Source organism: Suricata suricatta, chromosome 12 (genome assembly GCF_006229205.1).
Source record: "Suricata suricatta isolate VVHF042 chromosome 12, meerkat_22Aug2017_6uvM2_HiC, whole genome shotgun sequence".
Classification (NCBI taxonomy): domain Eukaryota; kingdom Metazoa; phylum Chordata; class Mammalia; order Carnivora; family Herpestidae; genus Suricata; species Suricata suricatta.
The window spans coordinates 5,859,597-5,881,748 of record NC_043711.1 but is presented as its reverse complement, the minus strand read 5'-3'; positions in this window follow the sequence as shown (position 1 = coordinate 5,881,748).

Genomic DNA, 22,152 nt, shown 5'->3' with positions numbered 1-22,152 from the left:
CAATTCCGGGCGCGGAACTGTCCATGAAGCAAAGATCGTGGGCCAGGAGCTGAGCCCCCTGTCCCTCTAACACACGAAGCCTGCTCCTGCCTCCAGGCCCCTGCCCATGCGGTTCCCTCTGCCTGTCCTTCCAGTGCCTGTCTTCCCCTCCAGGGAACCTTCCCAGCCCACACTTTGCAAACGCTCCCCCCCCCCACCCCTTTGTTCCCTTCACATCCCACCAGCTCTTCCTGAAATTCTTTGCGGGGGGGGGGGGGGGGTCCTGTTTCTTCTCCCCTCCCCTGGACGCAGGAATCTGTCATCCTTCACTACGTGTCAGTCTTTACACCAGCGCCTGATAGATCTGTTGCTTAATAAATATTTGTCGAACGGGAGAATCAACACGCAGTACATGATGGAGGAGTTACAGTGAGCAAAATAAACACACTTGGCTTCCTTGTAGACCTCGCAGTCTGGACTGGGAGAGGGCCCTTGATGAAACGCTCCTGGGCCATGGGGGGGAGTGGGGGCGGTGTAGGGCAGGATCCTCCAGGGAAGTGAGTTGGAGCTGAAATCTGAGGGCAAGGAAGAGTCAGGCAAGGAAAGCATGAGGAAGTGACCCAGCTGGGAAGGCCAGCCCGAGCCCAGCCGGGAGGGAGGGAGACAGGCAGGTGCTCTCCGATCTGGCCCATGTCCCCTGAGCTGGAACGCAGACAGAGGAGAGGGGAAGAACCTTGGATATATCCTGTTAAGCTCCCTCCCAAACCGCTTTTATCCTAAAAGCCGTAGGGAGACCCTAGAGGGTTTACACAGAAGGGCTGATATAATCTGATTTTCTCTCCCATAACATCTCACCATCTGCAGTGGGGCCAGCATGAACCCGAGGAGAACGGATAGAAGGTAGGTGCCGTCCGAGGGCATCAAGAATTATGGGATCGATCAACATTCCCCTCCCTCCTCATGCAAACCTGTCCAGAGCCGGGGGCTCCCCTCTGTTGCCCGGTGCCCCCAAAGCCCAAGCAGTTCCAGACAGGCAGCGTGTGCTAGAAAATGCACGGAAAGGTACACACCGTCCTCTGGAAACTGTTCAGGACACAGGACTCGTGTGTTAGGCATAAGTCAAAAGAATCACTGCAGCCATGACTTGCTAAGAGAAAATGAAGACACCATTACTTCCTGACACCACTCACTTTCTGTTGTAAACACCCCCTGTCCCCCCCCCAAAAAAAAACAGGCATCTAAAAATTCAAAGTCAACTTCTGCCTTTTGTTAAAATCATTGGAACAGAAGTAGAGAAAACCACCGTTTGGCAGCCTCCAAATAACCCGTTCAGGCAAGACCGTCTGTGAATGTTAAAACTAATGGTTGGAATTTGGGGAGAGGGCTTCCATTGTCTCCAAGTATCTTTCTGCAAGATACTTGTCAATGATAAGGGAAGGGGGGACGCCTGGGTGGCTCAGTCGGTTGGGCGTCTGACTTCGGCTCAGGTCACGATCCCACTGTTCATGGGTTTGAGACCCGCACCGGGCTCTGTGCTGAATGTTTGCTCAGAGCCTGGAGCCTGCTTTGAATTCTATATCTCCATCTCTCTCTGCTCCTCCTCTGCTTGAGCTCTGTCTCTGTCTGTCTCTCAAAAAAATAAATAAATGTAAAAAAAATTTTTTTAGGGGCGCCTGGGTGGCTCAGTCGGTTGGGCCTCCGACTTCGGCTCAGGTCAGATCTCACGTTCGTGGGTCCGAGCCCCGCGTCGGGCTCTGTGCTGACAGCTAGCTCAGAGCCTGGAGCTGCTTCTGGTCCTGTGTCTCCTTCTCTCTCTGCCCCTCCCCCTCTCATGCTCTGTCTTTCTCTGTATCAAAAATAAATAAAACATTAAAAAAATTTTTTTAATAAATAAATAAATAAATAAAATTTTTTTAATGATAAGGGTTCTGGATTTTCTTGTCATGTAAGACATCACCAGGACAATTGGAGAAGACTCAAAAAGCGCCATCAATAATATAATAGTATTATATCAATGTTGATTTTATCATTATGCTGAGGCGACGGGAGAAATGTCTTTGGTTTTAACATACTGAATGAAGTATGGATAGGTATAAAAGAGGCATTATATCTCCAACTTACTTCCAAATCATTTAGGGGAAAAAAGAGATGGAGGAAGAGAACCAAGCAGATGTGACCATGTGGGGTACAATTTGCAGGTCTGGGGAGGGGTGTGCACGAAATGACTGGCTGGGATCTCCGTGCAGAATTGCGCAGAGCCTGAACGTCATAGCAAAATGAAAAGTTTAAAATTTTGAAACTCTCATTTGGGGCTCTTCATGTCACGTTTTTGTTCAGTTGGCTTTGGTTTGACATTTAAACACATTGCACTCTGAGCGCATGATCTAAAGGGAAAGAGAGCTTGGTTCCTAGGTCACAAATATAGGCAATGAACCTTTTGTTGCCATCAGGGAAGGCTTGGGGAGACCTCACCGCCAATCCGCTAAGCGTCCGCTGCTGGCAGGTCCCTCTGGTGCGATTTTCCTCAATCTAGCTGCCTTCCATTGCATTGGAGCAGGAAACCAAACGTAAACCCAGACTCCTATGTTGTCATGGAAACCTGCTTTAATACATTACATTTAGGAGTCCGGAGGTAAAAAAAAAAAAAAAAAAAACAATTACAGACTGCATTCACTTGTAAATAGCATTGCAAAAAGCCAGCATGGAGAATTTACTAATAGAACCAGGCAAATTAAAAAAGAAACAACACCAACTCCAGGACCAAGTGGAACTCAGCCCAGGAGTGCAAAGATGGTTCAATGCTAGGGACTCTGGAGTCATCGAGATCATTGTTTCCATAGACCCAAGAAGCATGAGCCCCTCCATGATACTACAAGTGTATTTGATGAATTCCGTAGACATTAAAAAGTGAAACCATGAGGGGTGCCTGGGTGGCTCAGTCGGTTGGGCGTCCGACTTTGGCTCAGGTCATGATCTCGAAGTTTGTGGGTTCAAGCCCCGTGTAGGACTCTGTGCTGACAGCTCAGAGCCTGGAGCCTGCCTCAGATTGTGTCTCCCCCTCTCTCTGCCCCTTCCATGTTCATGCTCTGTCTCTCAATAATAAATAAAAATATTTTCTTAAAAAATGAAACCATGAGACTCTACAATGTGGAAAAATTTTAAAGTAGGGAATATTTCTCTTTTTTAATATTTTATTTATTTTTGAGAGACAGAGAGAGAGAGAGAGAGCATGAGCAGGGGAGGGTCAGAGGAAGCAGGCTCCAGGCTCTGAGCTAGCTGTCAGCACAGAGCCCAATGCAGGGCTTGAACCCACAAACCATGAGATCATGGCCTGAGCTGAAGCTGGACACTCAACCAACTGAGCCACCCAGCCACCCCATAAAGTAGGGAATATTTCTTGAAGCAAGGTATAAGTCCCAAATCAAAAATCCAAAAATAACAAATTTGGCTACATAAAAACTAAGATTATAGGAATAGCAAAAAAAGAAAAAAAAAGAAATTCATGCATAAAACAAGAAAATCAGATTCTTTAAAGTGAGAAACAAAATTTTGAGAGGAAAAAAAATTAAATGACAGGTAAAGGACATGCATTATATTACAAAATGTACAAAACCTAATATTAATATTTTTCAGTGAGAAAGAAAACTCCTAACTCTTGCTTGGCAAAATTAAAATGGCAAAGGACATGTACAGGGAGCCCACAGAAACAGACTGATGAAAAGAAAGAGAAAAAAAAGGTACCAAAGGTATTTAAACCTATAAAAAGATGTTCAGCGTTCTTCCTAGAGATATGCCTGCATCACTTTCACCGAGTTTGCCCACAATCAGCAAAACGGGCAGCACAGTATGACAGTAAGAAAGTAGACACTCTCATAATCACTGTGATAGATCAGGTCAATCGATCAACGGGATGTGATTTGGCAATGACTTTCAACAAGTAAATTCCACTGACTCGTTCTACCTTTCGTCTCATTTCCAGGAATGTATATGCTGCACAAGACTCTCATGAGTATAAAAATTTATATATTCACAAGACTCTCATGAGTATAAAAATCTATATGTAACAAAACCTAGAACCAACCTAAATAATTTTTCCCCGAGAAGCAGGGAGACCTATCCATTCTCCTCAAAACACCTAGCCAATTCAAATACGTCAAATTTTTTTTGTTCTTCCTCTTTCCTTTCTCATCTCTTATACCATTCACATGGGGTTTGCCTCAATAAGTTATGGTAACTTACAATAGTCTCATATTTTTTTCCTTTTTTTTTTTTTAATTTGGAGGCTTTAAAGGGAAGGTGTGACATTGGTATAAGAAAACAGATTATCGGGGCGCCTGGGTGGCTCAGTCAGTGAAGCATCCAACTTCCGCTCAGGTCATCATCTCATGGTTCGTGGGTTTGAGCCCCGTGTCAGGCTCTGTGCTGACAGCTCAGAGCCTGGAGCCTGCTTTGGATTCTGGGTCTCCCTCTCTCTCTCTGCCCCTCCCCCCTTGCGCTCTGTCTCAAAAAATAAAATGAATAAACATTAAAAAAATTAAAAAAAATAAATCTCGGGTTTCTGACCCATATTAAATAAAATGGGTTATTGTTTTGCTTATTTTTTATTGTGGTAAAATGTGCGTAACATAGAATTCACCATCTTAACCGTTTTCCAGCATACAGCTCAGGGGTATTCAGTATATGCACAATACCATAATGCCATTACACTAACCGCAGTTTTTTTTCATTGTCCCAAATAGAAACCCCGTACCATTGAGCCACTTCTCATGTCACCTCCCCTCAGTCCCCAGCAACCACTAATCTACCTTCTGTCTCTCTGGATTTGCCTGTCCTGGACATTCCATATAAATGGAATCATGTAACATGTGACCCTTTGTGCCTGGCTGCATTCGCACTTAGTATAATGCTTGCAAGTTGCATCCATATTGTAGCCGGGATTAGCACTTCATTCCTTTTTCTGGCTGAACAATAGTCCATAATCCATCGGATTTTGAATCGTCAGACCCTCCCCATTTTTCTGTCTTTTTTTTTTTTAATGTTTTTTATTTATTTTTGAGAGACAGAGAGAGACAGTGTGAGCAGGGGAGAGTCAGAGAGAGAGAGGGAGATACAGAATCGGAAGCAGGCTCCAGGCTCTGAGCTGTCAGGACAGAGCCTGACGCGGGGCTCAAACCCATGAACTGGGAGATCGTGACCTGAGCTGAAGTCGGACGCTTAACGGAATGAGCCACCAGGCGCCCTCTGCCCCCACGCTTCTGTCTTGAACCTACCCTTTAACGCACACTCTCTGAACCCTGGACTGTAGCTGAGGTACAGCCCCTTGGAGTTTCCCCGTGAGGCCTCTGGTGCTACTGCAGCCTTGTCTCCATTGAGGCTTCATCTAGGTGAGTTTCAGAGAATTTACAGAGCAACTGGGCTGAACAAATGAAATGCTTGAAAGATGGGAAAGCCGGGAAGTCTTGGGTGGCTCAGTCCATCAAGCATCTGGCTCTTGATCTCAGCTCATGTCTTAATCCCAGGGTGGTAAGTTCAAGCCCCGCATTGGACTCTGTGCTGTGCATGAAGCCTACTTAAAAAAAAAAAAAGATGGGGAGGCTCAACCTATCTGCAAGTATTCCTATTACCCCTGTGCGGTTTGCGTCTCCTTCCCATTTGCCTCCTACTTGCCTCCTCCCACGGCAGCTTCCAAAGGGGGAAAAACAAAAAAGACATGATGGACACATGTGAAATATTTTTATTTCTCAAAAGCATTTTCTTGCCTTGCTGACATGTACAAGACTGTTTCCTACGGGCTGAGAGTAAGTTACAGGAACCTAGGTAGAAACATTGTAAATAAAAAATTATAATTCAGGGCACCTGGGTGGCTCAGTCAGTTAAGCATCTAACTTCGGCTCAGGTCATGATCTCATCGTTTGTGGGTTTGAGCCCCGTGTCCGGGTCTGTGCTGACAGCTAGTTGGGCTCTGTGCTGACAGCTGGGAGCCTGGAGCCTGCTTTGGATTCTGTGTCTCCCTCTCTCTCTCTCTGCCCCTCCCCTGCTAGCACTGTCTCTGTCTCTGTCTCTCTCTGAAATAAACATTAAAAAGTTTTTTTTAAAAAAAGGAAAAGGATGAGTTAAATCTATGTGTATTAAGATGAGGAAACGGGGCGCCTGGGTGGCTCAGTCGTTTAAGCATCCCACTTCGGCGCAGGTCACGATCTCCCGGTTCCTGGGTTTGAGCCCCGCGTCGGGCTCTGTGCTGACAGCTAGGAGTCTGGAGCCTGCTTCCTATTCTGTGTCTCCCTCTCTCTCTGCCCTTCCCCCACTCCTACTCCGTCTCTCAAAACTAAATAAACATTAAAAATTAAAACAAAAAAGATGAAGAAATCTGCAAGATGCTATTTCTATATAAAAAAAAGTTAAAAGAAGACTAGCATAAGTGAAATATAACCATTTGTGGTTTAATTTAGTTTAATTTTTTGTTTTACAGAGAGAGAGAGCAAGCACAAGCAGAGAAGAGGCAAAAAGAGGAGGAGGAAAAGGAGAGAGAGAGAGAGAGAGAGAGAGAGAGAGAAAATCTTGGGTAGGCTTCATGCTCAGGGCAGAGCCTGACCCCACAGCCCTGAGATCATGAGATCATGACCTGAGCCGAAATCAAGAGTCGGACTCTGAACCAGCTGAGCCACCCAGATGCCCCTGACCATTTGTGTTTTAAAAGAGACGGTAAAATATAGCAACACAAATTAACATATACCTATTCACAGGTGTTTCTAGATTTGTGAAATTTCTTCCAAAGAAGACACAGGAAACTGGCCAACCTTTTCTTAATCTGTTTGGAGTATGCAAACTATATATGTTAATTCTCTTTTCAAATATCATCATAAGACAGAGACATTTTTCAGAATAACATCACCATATCTGCAAAGTGAAATTAAATACAGAGGGAAAAAAAAAGTCCCTGATCCATTTAAAAAGAAAAACTATAGTATTTATAGGGAGACATCATGTAGGACTTAAAAACAGAACGCTGCATAGGGCCATTCCCTCTGCCTCCCCAAAAAATATGTAAATCCAATTCAATATCATAATTTATATTTAGGGACGCCTTGGTGGCTCAGTTGGTTAAGCGCCCAACTCTTGATTTCCGCTCAGGTCATGATCTTGCAGTTTGTGAATTCGAGCCCCGCCTCAGTCTCTGGTCTGATAGCACAGAGCCGGGAGCCTGCTTCAGATTCTGTGTCTCCCTCTCTCGCTCTCTGCCCCTCCCCCACCTGTGCTCTCTTCTCAAAAATAAATAAACATTAAAAAAAATTTTTTAAGCTAAAATAATTCACATAGGCAAAGTATAGGCAGCCAGTTAAATCACTCTATCAGAAGAACTAACCTAGAAATACATGCCCATTTTTTTAATTAATTCCTTTCAAAAGTACTTCCCAATCACTTGGAAAAAGAAAAATTTTCCCCGGTACCGTCAGTTAGTAAGAGGGGCTGAGATAATTATCTGGTAATTTGAGAAGGAAATTTATAAAGCCTTTAACGTGTATTTAAAAGCTAGATCTAGGATTGCCCGTGTGGCTCAGCTGATAAGCATCCGACTCCGGATGTGGGCTCAGGTCATGACCCCAGGGTCACAGGATCGAGCCCCACAATAGGGCTTGAGACTCTCTCTCCCTGTCCCTGTCCTCCACTCATACACACTCACTCTAAAAAATAACTTTTAAAAAAAGCTAGATCTTAAAGAGAGTCTAAATCTAATTGGCTAAACTTGAGATTGTCCTATTCTTCTAGAAACACACTAGATGGATATAGAATTAGGCGTGTATCAATCTTCCAAGAGAAAGCACGCGTTCAGCATAACATCACCACAAACATGATAATAGCAATATCAAGATGTCACTCCATGAAAATAAAAAGGTCTACATATCCAAAAAGAAATGACAAAAATGAAAATAAAAGCAGCAGAATGGGGAAATATATTCAGCAAGCAACATCCAAAAGGGGTCCATATCTCTAGTTTATAAAGGGTGTTTTCAGGTTGATGAGGGTTCCGCTTTCGAGATTACAACCAAATGGTATCAAGGGACTGTTTCCAAGAGAAAACAGAACAGCCGGGGGGCCAACTGTTCAGGGCTCCTTCTAACCAAAGAAACATGAGTGAACGTAATTCAGGTCGGGGCCATTTTTCATCAAGTGAGTTCACCAGTTTAAATGTAGGATACAAAAAGGCACGATCCCCGTATGATCCAGTCGTTCAACCGTGATATATACACCCACAAAGAATCGACGGCAGGAACTCAAACAGATGGTTTTAACCAATGTTCACGGTCGCCAAAAGGTGGAAGTAACCCAATGTCCACTGATGGATGCATGGGTAAAACGCAGTGTGGTCCATCCATTCGTGTGATATTTTTCAGCCTTAGAAAAAATGAAATTCTGACACCAGCTACAAGGCTGAACCTTAAAGAGATTATACTGAATGAAATAAGCCAGACCCGAAAGGACAAAGACTGTATGATTCCGCGTGTCCAAAGTAGCTACAGTGGTCAAAGTCATGGGCAGAAAGTGTGTTAGAAGTTACCAGTGGCTGGAGGCAGATGGCGGGGGGTAACGGACAGCTGTTTAACTGTACAGAGTTTCTGTTTGGGATGATAAAAAAAATTCTGGGAATTTGCTAAGAGAATAGAATGTAAACATTCTCACCTCTGAAGAAAAAAAAAAAACCGAAAACGAAAAACGAAACAAAACCAAAAGCGTAACTATGTGAGCTGATAATGACTGTGTTAATTACCCAGATCCTGGCGACCATGTCACAAAGTTTACATATGTCAAATTAACACATTGTATACTTTGAGTGTGTCCAATTTGCCTGTCAATTGTACTTCAGTAAAGCTGGGGGAAAGTTCTGGAAATGCATAGTGTTGATGCTTGCACAATACATATTGTGATATATCTAGTGCCATTGAACTGTACATTTAAATGTTTATTTTTTTTATTTGTTTTTGAGAGAAAGAGAGTGAGTGAGTGCATGCAGGGGAGTGGAAGAGAGAGAGAGGGAGAGAGAGAACCCCAAGCAGGCTTCACATCCAGGCAGAGCCCGATGCAGGGCTCAAACTCACAAACAGTGAGATCATGACCTGAGCCAACACCAAGAGTCGGATGCTCAACTGACTCAGCCGGCCAGGCGTCCCTGAACTATATGTTTAAATATGGTTAAAATGGAGGCATCTGGCCAGCTCAGTCTGTGGAGCGTGTGACTCTTGATCTCGGAGTTGGAGGTTCGAGCCCCATGTTGGGAGTGGGGATTACAGTAAAACAAATCTTTTTAAAAATGGTTAAAAGTTTTATATTATAGACATTTTACCATGGTTTTTCTAAAGCAACAAAAAACACCCAGAAGAAGGCACCTTAAATGCATAATAGTAAGGAGAAAAAAAAACACTCTGAAAAGGCTACATACTGTATAATCCCATACTGTATAAAATGATGTTCTGAAAAAGATGAAATGAGAGAGAAAGTAAAAACGATGGGTGGTTGCCAGGGGCTCCGGAGAAGGGACCGAGGGATGGGCAGGTGGAACCCAAGGGAAAATCAGGGAAGAAAGGGTACAGAAATTCCCTGTGTTTTCTGCTCAATTTTCTGTAAACCTCAAACCACCCTAAAAGTTTATTTATTTATTTTTTTAATGTTTTTTTTTAACTTTTGATACAGAGAGAGACAGAGCTTAGAGGGGGAGGGGCAGAGAGAGAAGGAGACACAGAACTGGAAGCAAGCTCCAGGCTCTGAGCTAGCTGTCAGCACAGTGCCTGACGTGGGGCTCGAACCCATGAACATGAGATCTGACCTGAGCCGAGGTCAGAGGCTTAACCGACTGAGCCACCCAGGCGCCCCCCCTAAAAGTTTTTTTAACAATAAAAATTATTTCAAATTTTAAGGTCATTTTTCTTAAAAAGGTTGGGGATGGTTGGAATTGGAAGAACATGCGCCAGACACCTTAGCCAGCATCCCTGGGATGCAGTGAAAACAGCAGTTGTGGGATTTGGGGTGATCAAGAAACCCTTTTCCTGTTACTATTTATTTATTTATTTAGAAAGAGAGAGAGAGAGAGAGAGAGAGAGCAGATCAGAGGGAGACAGAGAGGATTCCAAGCTGTCCAACACAGAGCTGGATGCAGGGCTCGGGGCTTGAACTCACAAATAGTGACATCATGACCTGAGCTGAAACCAAGAGTCAGACGCTCAACCACCTGAGCTGCCCAGGCGCCCCACCCCCCACCCCCGCCTTTCCTGTTTCTGAACTGTTTTCATGTAGGACCTTTGCCAGGTCCGACCTTGAACTCCACACGCCCTCACCCCCAGTGCTGAGGGGCTGGCCCAACCCACAGGTGCCCCCATGGACTCCAAGAGCCCCACTCCTGGCTCCCTGGCAGCCCCTTTAACTTAAGGTTGAATGTAATCACCAGTTCTGTGTCCTGAAGTCACCTCGAGATCATTCATTTAACAAACATTTATTGAGCATTTACTAGGCGCCACCCTGAGTGTATCCGCCTCCTACTGCTACTGTGATAAATTACCATGAACTTGCTCGCTCAAAAGAACACATTTGTTATCACACAGTTCTGGGAGGGTCATAAGTCCAAAACTGTCTGGCTGAGCAAAAAGGTTCTTCTTCCTTCCAGAGGCTCTAGGAGAAAAATCCTCTTGTTTGCCTTTCTTGGCTTCTGGAAGCCGCCTTTACGCATCAGCTCATAGATCACTCCTCCTCTTCAAAGCCAGCGCTGTCAAGCCAAATCCTCCCGCCGCCATCTCCCTGGTGTTGTCTCCCTTGCCCCCCGACCTCCACATTTAAGGACACTTGTGATCACACTGGGATCACACAGATGATCGAGGATAATCCCTCCATCTCCGGGTCAGCTGATTAGCAACCTTAACGCCCCACCCACAAAACTTCACATGTTCATAGTTCCAGGGATTAGGACGTGACCGTCTTTGGAGGCACTAGCATCTTCCTGCTGCGTTTTGGATGTGGCCTTAAGTAAAACAAACAAGATCTCTGCCCTTGTTTACAGAGGTGACAGTCTAGGGGGCAACCGTGAAGCCCTCTTGGATGCTTTCGCATTAATGCCACCACCACGAGTCTGGAAAAAGAAAACATCAAGACTCCTGAAAGCATGCAATCCTTGATCACGGCAATGCGGCCACCGTCTCTAGTTACAAAGTGGGTCAGGGAGAAGGGAAGCAATAAGCCACGCCCACATGGGGTGGTGGGTGGGGCAATACAAAGCAGGAGCAGGTGCACGGGACTCCGAGGTGGTCGCCAAGAGGAAATGCATGGGCTTCGTGTGCAAAGCGCAAAGAGGAGACTGAGAAATGCGGCTGCGAGGAGGGCGGGAGGCCCCCACGCACGTGAGGGGATGGGAGGGTGAGCCCGGCCTGGGTCACAAGGGGAGATGCGGACGAAACCCTGAGTGTGAGGGGAAGCCAGCCACAGGAGGGCCGGAGACAGGAACGGGAGGCGATTCTGCCACACTCCGTCTGACCCTGCGTCATCTTTGCCTTCGGGGCCGGGGGAGGGGGGCGCTCCTCTTTGCCCGTGGCACCGCCCCAAATGCTCCCTGGAGTCCCCTCGCCGCTCACCCCCCCCCCCCCCCCCCCCCCCCCCCCCCCCCCCCCCCCCCCCCCGCCGTCCTTCGGAAGATGCTGTCTGTTCTAAGTGCGCCATCCAGCATCTGAACGCTTCTCCCCGGCTCCTCGGTCCCCATCCTGGTTCACTGTGCCATTGCTCACCTGGATGAGCATAGTCCACCGTGGTACCCACCCCGCGCCCCCCACCCCGCCCCCCATGCCCCTTGTTGAACCCCACGGGTTGTCCTCCCTGAAGAAGCCACCAGAGGGCGCGGATGAGCACCCAAGTCCGATCCTCCAGGGCTCCCCCACCTTGAGAGTGCGGGGAAGGAGTCTGAGTCCCCCCTGTCCCACTCGGCTCCAGCCGCACAGCCTCCTCCCTCTTCCCCCAACACACCAAACCCAGTGCTGCCCCAGGGCCTTTGCACAGGGCTAATGCCCTCTGCCAAGAACCCTCTTCCCACACATACCCACATGGCCGCCTCCCTTCCCATCTCTGCTCAAATGTTAACTTCAGCAAGGACTTCTCTGAGCACCTGCTTTAAAATCCGCATCACACCCTCACCCCAGGGGTTTCTGTCACCCTCTCTCTATCTCTCTCCCTTGCAGTTATCACCACCTGCGCATACCATCTATTGGTTGTGTCTTGGCATCACCCATTGCCTGGGTTCCAACCATAAACTACAGGAAGGCTGGGGTCCCGTGTGAGCTCCAGGATCTGTGCCTGGGGGTGGACGACTTCTGTCCTAAGACCGCACTGGCTGAAGGCGGAGAATGAATTACGCGGCAAGCGTGGAATCATGGGTAAAACGGTGATGCCGCCGTGGAAAAGAGTTTGGAAGCTCCTCAGAGATTAAACGCAGGTAACGTGGGATGCAGCAATCCGCTTCTGGGCACCAGGCTCGGAAGAATCGAAATCAGGGCCTTGAGGTGTTATGTGCACACCCAACCACAAGGAGCTCATTCATTCATTCATTCATTCATTCATTGAGAGAGGGAGGGAGACTCCCAAGCAGGCTCCAAGCTGTCAGCACAGAGCCCAATGTGGGGATCGAACCCACGAACCATGAGATCATGACCTGAGCCAAAACCAAGAGTCGGACGCTTAACCGATTCAACCACACAGATGCCCCACCAAGTTGCTTAAATCTTAAGGGATAAGTACTGTATGGTCTCACTTACTTGTGGAATCTAAAAACAAAACAAAAAAACCCCAACTCTTAAAAAGAGAATAGAATGGTGATTGTCACTGGCTGGGTGGGGAATTGGGGAGATGACATTTAAGGGCACAAACTTGCAACTCTGTAGATAAACAAGTTCTGGGGATCTAATGCATGGCACAGTGATGCTAGTCAACAATGTGCGTTCGAAACTCCCAAGCGCCTAGGAAGTCATGTCTCAATTGTTCTCACCACAAAAAAGACATGTTAAAGTATAACACGACGCTCCCGGTGGTAAATATTGCAATGCATACATGTATCAAATCAACACGTTGTACACCTTAAATTTACACAATTATGGTTCATTTAAAAAGGAAAGCCTTGGGGCGCCTGGGTGGCTCAGTCGGCTCAGTGAAGTGTCCGACTTCAGCTCAGGTCATGATCTCGCAGTTTGTGGGTTCAAGCCCCCCCGTCGGGCTCTGTGCTGACAGCTTGGAGCCTGGAGCCTGCTTCAGATTCTGTGTCTCCCTCTCTCTTTGACCCTCCCCTGCTTGCGCTCTCTCTCTCTCAAAAATAAAAAACATTAAAAAATAAAAAAATTAAAAAAACAAAGCCTTAAGGGGACATAACATGTCTTGGAGGCAGGAAGTCTTCAGACTGAGTGGCTCCTGGGCTCCTAAATTCAGTAGAATCAGAATTCAGATTCTTTCTGTGTTTCCGCCCATCCGTCTGCAGCAGGTCCGGTGAATGAAGATGTTGGGGGGGGTTTTGGGGGTGTGCTGGGTCGGGGGAGGGTACCCAGGAGGAATTCCAGGAGGCAGCTAGATATCAGAGCCCTGGGCCAGGCAGGAGACAGGCTCCTCCCGTCACCACGGCAGAGGACGGCAGACCCTGGGAGGCTGTGCGAAGTGAGAAGCTGGCTCTGCCCTCAAAGCAGCCGCTCCTTGGTCATTTGCATTTATGAAGCACCGACTGTATGCCAGCACCAGCTGGGCTCTGGTGATCCGGTCCCGTGGGGGTGAGGGGGTTCCAAGCCGAGGATCTGGATGCAAGGACGTGTTAAAGAGGAGCCCCTCTGCCGTGGGGAGCACTGGCGTGTGAATTGTGTCTCGGACTTTGTTCTCTCTCCACGGAAGGGAACTGAGCCTTGTACTTCTTTGTTTTTAATGTTTTTGATGTTTTTTTTTTTAATGTTTGAAACAGAGACCGAGTGCTAGTGGGGGAGGGGCACAGAAAGAGAGAGAGACACAGAATCTGAAGAAGGTTCCAGGCTCTGAGCTGTCAGCACAGAGCCCAACGCAGGGCTCGAACCCACGAACCGCGAAATCATGACCTGAGCCAAGTCAGACGCTTAGCGACTGAGCTCCCCAGGCGCCCCCAGCCCTGTACTTGTGTGACGGTCAGCGGTTAGCTGTGGGCCACGACGGGTAAGGATGTGGGAGGCCTCCTGGCACTTCGGACTCAGCTCTGGGAGAGGCGGGCCAGAGCCGTAGATGTGAGCTCACAGTAGGAAGGAAAGCAGGGGTGGGGGGGATGAGCGCACGGAGCTGGGAGAGACCTGGGTGGGCTCCAGCAGGTGCATGTCCAAGCCCACCGGGCCACATACGTGAGCGTGACCTCAGACACGCCCCTTCACTTCTCTCGTGATGTAATGACGTCATCATGAAGACGGCGCCCGCCCTGGACCTCCATTCTGCAAATATTGCTGAGTCCCTGCCGTGTGCCGAGCCGGGGATCCAGAGGGGAACAGAGCAGTTGAAACTTGCTTTTCTCATGCAGCCGGGGAGCTAGACACACAATAAACAAAACGAGTACCGGACATAGGCGGTCGACTGGGCTGGGATGTAGGCCCCGGAGAAAAGTAGAACAGGGATATAGGTGTGGCCAGGGAGGAGGCTTAAAGAGTGGAACTAAGTAGGAAGATCCAGGGGCGCCTGGGGGGCTCCGTCGGTTGAGCGTCTGGCTTCGGCTCAGGTCATGATCTCGAGTTCTGGGTTCAAGCCCCGAATCGGGCTCTGTGCTGACAGCTCAGAACCTGAAGCCTGCTTCCCATTCTGTGTCTCCCTCTCTCTCCGCCCCTCCCCTGCTCGCGCTCTGCCTCTCTGTCTCAAAAATTTAAAAAAAAAAAAAACATTAAAAAATATTGAATTGTGAAAAAATATTTAGTTGTGGCAAAATACAGATAACAAAAATTTATTTGAACCATTTTAAGTGTCCATTCGCATTTTGCAAAACTGAACTTCTGTCCCCCCTTAAGTGCTAAGCCCCCAACCCTCTCCCTCCGTCTCTGGCTCCCCCCATCTGCGAATCTGATGATAGGGACCTCATACATGTGCAATCCTGCAGAACGTGTCCTTTTGTGAGTGGCTTGTTTCACTGAGAAAAATGTCTTCAAGTTTCATCCATGCCAGAGCAGGTGGAGAATGTCCTTCCGTTTTTGCTGAAGGAGATTCCGTTGTGTGGATGGACCACATTGTGTTTGTCCATTCATCCATCCACGCTTGGGCTGCTTCTGCCTTTCAGCTATTGTGAATAATATTGCTATGAACGTGAGTGTGCAATCATCTCTCCACGCCCCTGCTTCCGGCATTTTGGGAATGTACCCATACGTGGAACTGCTAGACCACATGCCAATTCTGTTTTTATTTTTTATTTTTTGAGGACCCACCTTACTGCTTTCTACAGTGACTGCAGTAGTTTACCTTCCTCTCAGCGACACACAACTTTGCAAATGAAATCCAACCTCACTGTCCTCTGTTCTGAGCAAAATGAATGTTACACGCTGGTAATATTTTAGAAAAAAATTTTTTGTTGAGCCCAGTAGGGATGAAGACCAGAATAGTCCTTGCTCTCATGAACTCATGATTTTGTGACCATAACCACACAAATAAATAAGTTTCAGATTGTGCAGAGTGACAAATGCTGGACAGAGATTAACATAAAGTAACGGAATTAGAAGTAACTAGGCAGTTTTCTGTAGGCTTAGTATTTTTCACAATTAAAGAAAATGCACTTTAATGAGAATAGACTTTCAGTTTTACAAGATTAGAAGGCTCTGGAGTTGGGTTGCACTGAGAACCATTGCAACAAGAACTGTTAAGAACCATCTTAACACTTAGAAACGGTTAAGATGATAACGTTTATGTTCTTTTTTTAAGCACAATATTTGTAAAGATATTAGACTCATGTTATTTATATCAAATTTTAAGTACAAAAATACAGTAAAAAAATTTAAAAGCACTCTTGTTTTTTTTTTTATATTTTAGTGTTTATTTATTTTTGAGGGGCACCTGGGTGGCTCAGTTGGTTGGGTGTCCGACTTCAGATCTGGACATGATCTCACAGTTGGTAAGTTCGAGCCCTGTATCGGGCTCTGTGCTGACAGCTCAGAGCCTGGAGCCTGCTTCAGATTCTGCATCTCCCTCTCTCTCTGACCCTCCCCTGCTAGCGCTATCTCTCTCTCTCTCTCTCTCTCTCTCTCAAAAAAAAATTAAAAAAAAGTTATAACCCCACAGTGAGGTGTCAATCCTCATCTACCAGAATGGCCAAAATTAAAACTGACGACCTGGCCAAGTGCAGTGCTGAAGGTGGAGGAACTGGAGATCCATCCACTGCTGAGGGGGGTGTGAAATGATACAAACCCTTTGGAAACTCAGCAGTTTCTTGAGTATCCACGCCCCCCCCCACAGGAACCAGCCTTTCCATTCCCGAGGTTTTGCCCAGAAGAGGTGAACACCTACGTGCACGTGCAGATCTGTGCGGGGGTGTCCACGGCTCCGTCTGTAACTGCCAGAAAATGGGAACAAACCCGCCCATTCTCAGAAGAGCAAATAATGCAGTTATGATACATCCTCCTGCTGGTAAGGAAACGGAGAACAAACAATGGACACACAGGACAGCGTGAACACATCTCAAAACCATTATGCTGAGTGAGATCACATGCTCAGACCAAAAGCCAAAAACAGAACAACAGAAAAGAGAACATATCCATGTTTTGAATTGGTGATTCCGGGGCAGGGGTGAGACCGAAGGAGACAATGATCAGGGACAGTAAGAAATGTATTTAGCATTTATTCATTTTCGAGAGACAGAGAGCAAGCAGGGGACAGAGAGGGAGACACAGAATCTGAAGCACCTCCCGGCTCTGAGCTGTCAGCACAGAGCCCGACGCGGGGCTCAAACTCGCAAACCGTGAGATCATGACCTGAGCTGAAGCCGGACGCTTAACCGACTGAGCCGCCCAAGCGCCCCATAAATCTAGGGGGTTGACCATACATTCATGACCTTACTTGTCACAATTCCCTTACAGACATATGACAATGTCAGAACTCATCAGATGGGTTACGTTAAATACATACAACTTACTGGGGGGTGTTTGGTCCAGGTACTCTGGCCGTAAACATCTTCGCCGTGGACGTTTTCACCGCAAACACTTCTGCCACCTAACTAATTGGCCACAAGGCAATTTCACCATAAAAGATTTAAAAAAAAAAACTCGTTGACAGTTTGATTTGACAGTGTGACTTCATCAAATTGGGTAACCGTTTGGTTTCGTTTCTCCACTGACACAGCACCCCCACGTTTACACTGTAAGAATCTCAGCCCTCACATTGGTCTACACACAGCAGTGTGGCTTTGAGCACATGTAACCCGTTGGAATATCGATCAAGGAAGGGCCATGTGAAATACGTCAGAAACAACATCAGAAACAACAGCGGAGAAGCCTCTCACAGTGCAAGGCAAAGCCCAGTTACAAATATGCACATAGTATTTGGAAACGGACACATTTCTTTTAAGTAGTCTCTACGCCCAATGTGGGGCTTGAACCCCAGATCCCAAGATCAATGGTCCGACGCTCTACCAAATGAGCCAGCCAGGCACCACCGGATACCTCTCCTAATGAAGGAAGAAATGTTCGTGAAAAGAAAGACAAAGTGGGATACCAAATGAGGAGAACCCACAAAACAAATACACGTACAACACTATGAACGGAAGCCTTCGAAGACAAGCCTTCAGGTACAATCCACAAAAGGAAATCAGTTACTCGCCCAGTATTGCCATGAATCGACACTCCACACGTGGAATGTATCCCCGATATGTTGTATTCCGCAAGAAAGTCTTTCCAATTTTGTTATGCATGCTTCACGTTTCATTGCGTCCTTGATTGTTTTTTTCGTCGGTGATTTTATATTTTACGGCAAAATTGCCTCAAGGTCAATTAGTTACGTGGCAGAAATCTTTGCAGCAAAGATGCTTACAACGAAAATATCGGCCACGATGACTTACACCTCAACGAAGCCACTGGAAATAAAAGCAGTGCGGTCCCTTGGAGCCCAGAGTAATTCTAGGACACACGCACCTGCCCCCGCGTCCCCTTCCGCTCTGCAGACCCTTCCCCTGCCCCCTATACACTGCGCGCGGCACCTCCTCCCGGACCTCCCAGCTTCCACGCCTGCCCCCTAGAGTCCACTCTCAGCACTGCAGCCCTGGGGCTTTTCTTTAATCTCAGTACAAGGCAGTCAGTCCACCGACCGGTGGGCAAAGCCCCTCAGAGCGGCCCCCGCTGACCTCCCGCCACACTCTCTCTGGCTCTCTATGTTTCTGCAAAATGAAATCTTTCAGCACCACCCATCAGAAAGGTCCTGTTCACTACTGTGTCCCCAGTGCCTGGAGCAAGGCTTGGGTCCACTGGAGACATCCTGGGAATTTATTGTCTATTCAACAAATATCTGTGGAGCCCCCTCTTTGGGCCCGGTTCTGGAACTGGCACCAGAAAACGGTGCTCTCTGTGAGCCCTCAATCAAATAATCAAATAATCCCACAAATGTATTAATATATTACATGATTGTAAATTATATAATTACAAATCATATAATTTACAAATATGAGATAAATGTATTATCACAAGAGTCATTCATTTGCTTGTTCAACTGCACCATGCCTATAATTACTGCTAATTATCATTTCTAGCACCGTCATCAATTAGCACACACACACAAAACAAACAAAAGGACTTTGGTAACTGAAGAGCCAGTTTTTCCTAGACACAGAAAGAAAACAAGCACTATTCTCTAAAACTAGATATAGATATAGTGGGGCTTATTTTAATGTTTTTATTTATTTTTGAGAGAGAGAGACGGATCATGAGCAGGGGAGGAGCAGAGAGAGAGGGAGGTACAGGATCATAAACAGGCTCCAGGCTCCAGGCTCTGAGCTGTCAGCATAGAGCCCGATTCGGGGCTTGAACCCACAAACCGTGAGATCATGACCTGAGCTACCCAGGCGAACTGGGATTTTTTAAAATAAAAGAATATGACATACCACACTATGCCACACTAGGCTGAAAATTTTGAAAATCTCCACAGAATTTTAGCTCTCTCCAGATATGTACATTACCAATATTAACTCAAGAAGGACTGGAACCCAGGGTGCCTGGCCGGCTCAGTTGGTCAAGCATGCAACACTTGATCACCCGGTTGTGAGTTCGAGCCCCGTGTCGGCTGTTAGAGATCACTTACAAATAAAATATTTTTTAAATGAGAAAGAGTAGAACATTTGAATGAATCAATAAATAATGATGAAAAAAAGCTAAAGATATTATCAAAAACTACCCCTCCGAGAAAAGATCAATCCAAAAAGACTATGCCATTGTTCCATCTTCGAAAGTTCAAGAAATTGGTAAAGATTTCCAAAATAGATGGAAAACTTTCCAATCATTCGATAAACAGCCCAAACCTGATACAAAACCTAACAACTTAGGAAGAAACGTTAAGACCAATCTCTCTCTCTCTATGTGTGTGTGTGTGTGTGTGTGTGTGTGTGTGTGTGTGCGTGTGGTAAGTGAATCATTCCCCATGACCTCAGGGGTTACTCCCGGAAATGCAAGTACAAATCAATGTTGGCCCCAACAGAGTGGATCTCTTCATACCTTCCCACCTGGCAATGGCTCGGCAGTAGCGTGAACTCATCCCCCACAGGATGTGGTCACCACAGACCCTGGCAAATGCCTCAGGACCCATTTCTCCCCACTTGACAGCACCCCCACTGAACGTTGGAGACTTGTGAATGATATTCGCCATCAGTTAGTGCAAGAAAACTTGTGCATGTTCACCTCCAAAGAAAAGCAGAAAGTTTTTTCATACACTCTTGGTCCAACCCTGATGTAAAAATGTAGCAAGTTAGTAACAGGAGGTTTCTATGGTCTAGGAGGGTGACATAGCATTCAGTTATGCACACGGGCTCAGAAGATCGATGCCCTGTGTTTAAAATCTTCCACTGGCTGATTTAATGATTCTTCCATTGGCTGGTTCTCCTTGAATTTTCTGAACTTAAGCTTCTTCCTGAAGAAGGAGCTGCTTTTAGGAATTAAATGAAACAATCCCTGGAAAATGCTTAGAAAAGTACCCAGCAAATATTAAGAGCCTAGCGAACGGTAGCAACTGCTATTAATTGTCAAATATGAAAAAAAGTACTGTCCTGATAAGAAATTGTTTTATCTCAACGATTCCATCACGTTTAATAGAGAAACACAAGCTTTCTTGTTACAATTAAAGGAAAGAATATGTTGCCTTTCCTAGTTAATATTCAAAAGCCCTAACAATCACAGTAGAACAAGAAAAAATAAGGGGGGAAATTAGCATCAAGGGAAAAGAAAATCAATTAATATTTCTCTACAGGAAATAATCTTACTGACCCTAGAAAAATCTAGCCAAAAAACTATTAGTGTTAATAAGAATTCAGGAAGCCAACAGGGTACAAAATAAATGCATAAATGTGAACAGACCAGTAATTACCAGGAAACATAATAGGGAAATGACTCATTTCATAATATTCACCCAAAGTGCGTATAATCTATGAATATATTTCATAATAGCTGTATAAGGGTTAACATGAACAAATCATTAAACTTGTTTTTGTCGAAGTTGTTACATTTTTAACGGATAAAAAAACCTACACAAATAAATATTCCTGGATGGAAAGAATATTATGAAGATGTCACTAGATACAGAGAGCAAAAAAGATGGATTTATAGAAAAGAACAAAACGTCCTTAGACAGATCCAAATAGAGATAATTATTTGGTATTTATAAATGAGGAACTTCAAACCAGAATGCAAACTGCTACTTATTCAATAAATGGACCTGGGAAAACTGAGTAATCGTTTTTAAAAAAAAATAATAAGCCCGACCCACACATCAACCCTCACAACCAAATAAATTCCAGATGCACAAAAAAAGTGAAATGTAAAAACACTGCAGTAATACTCCACTAGAAGAAAATAGGAGATAAGTATTTGCCAATGGTATAAATAATAAATGAAAAGATTCATACATTTGACTAGATAAAAATGTAAACTTCTAGGGACTAAAACCTCCTTTTAAAAAGTTAAAAGAGGGACACCTGGGTGGCTCCGTCGGTTAAGCGTCCGGCTTCCAGCTTCGGCTCAGGTCATGATCTCACGGTTCATGGGTTCAAGCCCTGCATCAAGCTCTATGCTGACAGCTAGCTCAGAGCCTAGAGCTGCTTCGGATTCTGTGCCTCCCTCTCTCTCTCTGACCCTCCCCTGTTTGTGCTGTTTCTCTTTGTCTCTCAAAAATAAATAAAAACCATTAAAAAAATTTTTTAAGTTAAAAGAGGGGCACCTGGGTGGCTCAGTCAGTTGAGCATCCGACTCCTGATTCTGGTTCAGGTCATGATCTCATGGTTTGTAAGATCAAGCCCCACATCGGGCTCTGCACTGACAATGGGAACCTGCTTGGGATGCTCCATCTCTCCCTCTGCCTGTGCCCCTCCCCTGCTCAGGCTAGCGCCCGGCTGGCTGAGTTGGTGGAGCTTTGGAGCGTGACTCTTGATCCCAAGGTCATGGGTTCAAGCCCCACATTGGGTGTAGAGATTTTACTTAAATAAATAAGACTTATAATAAATTTTTTAACCTAAAAGAGAAAAGAAAATCTTGAAAATAATATCTGAGGGGCACCTGGATGGCTCAGTTGGTTAAGTGTCTAACTCTTGATTTCAGCTCAGATCATGATCTCGGTTTCTGAGATCAAGCTCCGCGTCAGACTCTGAGCTGAGAGTTTGGAGCCTTCTTGGGATGGTCTCTCTCCATCTCTCTCTTTCTTTCCCTACCTCACTCACACAATCTCTCTCTCTCTCTCTCTCTCAAAATAAATAAATAAAAGTTTTTTAAAAAGCTTTTTAAAAATATTTGAAACACATTTGCAAAAGGATACTTTTTAAATTTTTTTATTTTTAAGTTTATTTGTATATTTTGAGAGACACAGCACTAGTGGGGGAGGGGCAGAGAGAGAGGGAAAGAGAAAGGATCCCAATCAGGCTCCTCACTGCCAGTGCAGAGCCAAACAAGGGTTCAAACCCACAAACCGTGAGGCCATGACCTGAGCTGAAACCAA